At 37.7% G+C, this 5,000-nt stretch overlaps 1 protein-coding gene across 1 annotated transcript in view; it reads right to left on the bottom strand.

The window, feature by feature from the left end:
- LOC147017967 (glutamate receptor ionotropic, delta-1-like) overlaps positions 1–5,000 on the bottom strand; it is a 639,638-nt gene that overhangs the window by 396,288 nt on the left and 238,350 nt on the right. The window lies entirely within an intron of this gene.

Genomic DNA, 5,000 nt, shown 5'->3' with positions numbered 1-5,000 from the left:
AGTCGTTGTTTTTTTTGAACATTGAAGGAAAGAAGATGCTCATTGCTGAGAATGAAATTTCAGTTCCAAACCAAGGTTCAGATGTTTACAATCTAACATGGCTTTCTATGATGCTACCTGCTTCACACACTCCAACATGTCGAGAGATTTATTGGATCTTTCGTCTTATTATTTTTTCTTTCAGTACTGTCTCAATCTCATGGAGGAGCTTGTACATTTTTCACTAGTAAGACAGGAACATGATGAAGCCTCAGTTTAAACATCTTACAATAAGCAAGCTTTATTGGATTTGAACCTGGGATCGTAGTATCCTGAGCCTTGTGCTCAAATGGGAATGCAAGACAAGCCGATCATTGCTATTTAATTATTTTGTAGCCAGTTTGCAATTCTGCTGTTCCCTCGGCTATATACCGCACTACTAAGAAGGTCACATGGCACATGATCAATGTAATTTGGATCTTAAATAGTGGGCTCACTTGATGCAAACTATTATATTATGTTAACCGTCCCTCTTTTGCATAATAACCTTCAAACGACCTATATGAGACTTGAACCCATAATGCTCTGTTCCAGCGCTTGAAAAAGAATTATGCCAGTGTTTCAAATTTTTAGTAAAATAGTTTCACATGAATAAAACATCACAATTATCTTCTTTCTCACTATTATGTTTTCCAGACCTGTTTTGTTATAACGGAAGGAACAAAGACGTAAACAAAATGAATACATCTTATAATCTACACTGTATGAGAAACCAAACAAATTATTGAAGAGAAACCTCGATGGTTCTAATCATTCTACGCATGCCCATAGTTCCAGCTCTCCAAGAGATTGGCATGAGCAGCACGTCTGCTTTCAGTCCTTTCGCTGAAATGACTCTCGACGGAAGATCAATCAGCAAAGATAACATAAATAGAACAGGCCACCATGTGTTGACACCACAAACAAGCACTGGTCATCCGGTCAAGATAATTATGCACACCAACTGCAAACTGGAGTTTGATTTTTGTGTGGCACAACTGAAGGTTTGTCCCTATTTCGATCACATATACCTTTATTGGGTGGCTTGGTGGATGAGTGGGTACAGCCTTGTTGCATTGGTGTGCACTTGTTTCCCCTGACACTCAGCGTAAATTTATGTACCCTTTGGCACAGTCCTCAGGAGAATACAAGTAATGAACACCTTAATGTAATGTCATGAGTCCACCATTTTCCACATCCACAACCACCAGTTGTTTCTCAGTTTCTGAACATGAAATTCCAGGCTGTGCTTTCTGTGGAAGTTGAGCTTACAATGATCGTGGTTGATTGCATCGCTGTCATAAGACTAATCAAACAATTCATTGCTAATATCTTCATTGCCATTTTGATCATTTAAAGGCCAGGGATGTTATTTTGAGCATCTCAAAGAATCATTGAGAGTATGAGTGCAGATCACCTTTTTTGGGGGGGTCAATGATCATTGATGCATCAAAATGAGAGAGACGTTGCAAATGAATGTTGCCAGAACACATTGAATTAACTTCTCTAAACATTCTGTTGGGTCTCCTCAAAAACAAACAAACAAGGGAATGAAATTATGTCCAGGGTTCTTAACCTCAAACTTCTTTATTCATCCCTATCCCCAATCTTCCTCCAAAGCATGGTAACTCCAATATGCTGGTATACCGCAGAATTGGTGCAGTTTAAAATAAAGTGATCAAATAAGAATGTACAAATGCCGTGTAAAACAATATACAAGCAGTAAACCTTTTTATCATTGTGATTTTTAGTAAATAAAAAGCAGTAAACCTCTTTATAAAAAAATAAAAAGCAGTAAACCTTTTTATCATAAAATCATATCACAGTAAACCTTTTATCACCTTTTTATCATTTTATCATACTGATAAAAGCAGTAAACCTTTTTATCATTGTGATTATTTGGGATAGTTCACGTGATGCCATAGCTTTTAAGCAATTGCAACAATTGCTGCTTGTGGTCCAACTGTTAAGAGAGGGAGGTAGATAGCTACACCTACTCGTAATTCAGTTTTGGATCTGGCATGACAAACTCTCAGATACGTTGCAGTTTTGGCTCTTGCAAATATATGAAGCGGCTGGCCAGATACAACTTGTGAAAGACAATGCAAAGTGTGTCAAGTGCCACTGTATTTCAGGGGCACTGTATTCACCTTCGAGCTGATTCATCTGGCTTCCATTCTTGACCCGACTATAAACTTCCATGCTGGTTTCTTTGCAGGCAGGACGCTTAGCAGCAATTGACACATGATGCTTCAAAGGGATGTTACGCCAAGTGTTCCATCTGCTTGTCTTTGCACCTGTGACGTTAAAGATCCCACTGTACCTTTCTAAAGAGTTGATTGTGTGCTGGTTATCTGGCCAAATTCCTTCCCTGATTACTATTTGGAGGAGTAATTGCAAACCACCCAGTGTATTGAATGCCTACTGACTGCTCCGGCAACACCCAGGTTATGCAGATAGCATTACCAGGAACAGAATGGATACCAATTCAGACATGATGCCAAATTAATTTAGGATGAAATCCGGCAGTATTTTCATCAAGCAAAGAGTTGAATTTCAACTTGGCAACTTCATCCTTGTGAGATAATCGAGTATGACACAAAAGAAGAATATTGGATGACAGAAAGAGTGAGAGTAATTGAAAGAAAGAAGCTGTTTCAAAGCAAATTGGAACTATTTCACTTTCCCTGTTGAATCATGGAAAATAATTGCACTCTCCTTGAAAGTATTGTGGTCCTACTGCTTTGTGAGATGTGGATTTCTTTCATGGTGATGTTGGCACACAATGTGTCAGATTCAGTGTCATTTTTGTGAGAAAGAATGACAAATGAATACAAATATTTACAGGACTATTGGTGCTGGGAATTGAATGAAGATGTCACTTACATTTGTGGTCAATTCCTTCCTTTATTTTCTAACCAGTCTTGAGATTTTGGGTTCTCTTCATCTTTATAAGATCATGATTTGTGTTTCAACTTATTGTGGTTTCGCATGTTAAATTTTTCATTTGATTGCGATAATTTTGGTACTTTCTTGTCAATAAAGGCATCTAGTACTAAAAGTAGGTGTGTGTGTGTGTGTGTGTGTGTGTGTGTGTGTGTGTGTGTGTGTGTGTGTGTGTGTGTGTGTGTGTGTGTGTGTGTGATGCTTTATTCTAAAGGGTACTTGTTGAATAATAAAAATGAAACCATTGGAAAGCTAATAATCGATTTACTTTGAACAAAAATGTAAAAGTTGTAAAACTTTTACTGCAGTGGTTTTACATTTGCATTGGTCCGGCGTAACATTTTTTATTATTCTGTGACAGCAGGGACCATAACATTATATTATTTTTTAATACTTATAAGATAGTGTGATGTATACAGAAGGAGCACACAAACAACAACCACAGATACGATGACACCAACGATGACAAGAAGAAGAAGAACTTATTAAATATCATTTTCCCGCATGTTTCACTTCGGTTTACATCCTCATCGAGACTCACAGATGGACACGCAATATTTTCGTGAAGTGCAACATGCTGTCTATTAATGAAACCCGTCAGCTTAGTGACAGGTAGACACTGCTAGTTTGTTTTAATTGCCCTTCATTTTAAGGTTCTTCCAAGGTAAATGCATCTTATGGACTTAATTTGCACTCATTTTGTATCCATTTTGTCCTGCTACAGTAGATATATCATGCAAGTTTAGAGTGACTGGAACGTTTACCTACCTCAATTTTGTCTGATAAAATTTTCAAGACTACTGTTGATATATAAAGGAGGAGTAGACATTTTCAAGGATTTGTTGGTCTGCATTAGTGGACAATTCAAACAATAGCTTTTATTAATCACTAATTACAATGGGATGCAAAGTAAAGCTGACATTTTTGGAATTATCCCTTCCTCAGAGCAAGAAGAACCTCTAATGTCTTCCTATTTGTAAATTTTTGGCCTTGTGCACTGGGTGTGAAGCTGTGCTCGACATCCAGCTCAGATTCTCCAAAACCTCACCCATGTGAGGCGTAACCTTGGAATAAGCAGGCTGTGGTAGGCTATTTCAGACCACACATGCCCTATTTTCCAACTTTTCTCATGTTTTTTGTCAAACTGTTGCGATGACAGAAAAGGAGACATCGCCATGCTCAACATTTAACATTAATTTTAATGGTGGTAAAATACCAGAACAGTAATAAATCAATCAATTTATAAATATTTTTCATCTTTATATTCCTTATGAGGGAACAAATCCAAAATATTCCTTCCCAAGAATAAAGCCCTTACACGATACACTTTTCCTCTTCCTTTGACTCTTCTCAGCAAGGGTTTACTGCAGCTATAAATCCATTGAGACTTCTTAGCGCTAATGTGTATCTTATTATTCTTGAAGAAATTATATCACCCATCCATACCTTCCAGCTCGGTCATTCCCAAGATTTCTCCTGGATCACGATCTATTATTTACAGAACATACCCCAAAGTACATGCTTTCACTTTTGAAGAGTTTGGGAATTCTTCCCAGTCTTCTTCTGTTGTAAACAGTACCAGTTTTGTGTATCCTTCTCAGAGTCTTGCATACAGCAGATCCTGCTGAAACTGAAGTTGGGCTGCAATCAGCCTCAGGGAGTTGCCTTCACAAGTTTATACTGATTTATAGATGCTTCTTCTGTGATATTTCCTTTCCAGGAACCACAATTTTCATCACACATTCACCACACTATAATGATATCACTGCCGATACTTTAATTATGCTGCAGTTGTGGAACTTTCTTATTGCTTACATGATAACCAATCACAGTATACTGTTACATTTAAGGGGGTAGGGGTGGGTCCAGAGCTAGATGGTCTTCAGAATAGAGTGGACTCTGTAATCGTGTGTCTTAGTTTTAAACAATGTATTCACTATTTGTCAGAAGTAAATCATCTTGTAAAACGTGCACCCAGGAAGCAGTGAGCATCCATTATAAAGCAGATAGGGTAAGAGTCTTCTGTAAAACCTGTA

Source organism: Eptatretus burgeri, chromosome 10 (assembly GCF_056783735.1).
Source record: "Eptatretus burgeri isolate ZD-2024b chromosome 10, Ebu_testis_v1, whole genome shotgun sequence".
Classification (NCBI taxonomy): domain Eukaryota; kingdom Metazoa; phylum Chordata; class Myxini; order Myxiniformes; family Myxinidae; genus Eptatretus; species Eptatretus burgeri.
The sequence above is the reverse complement of the archived record's forward strand: the minus strand, read 5'-3'. Positions and strand labels throughout refer to the sequence as shown.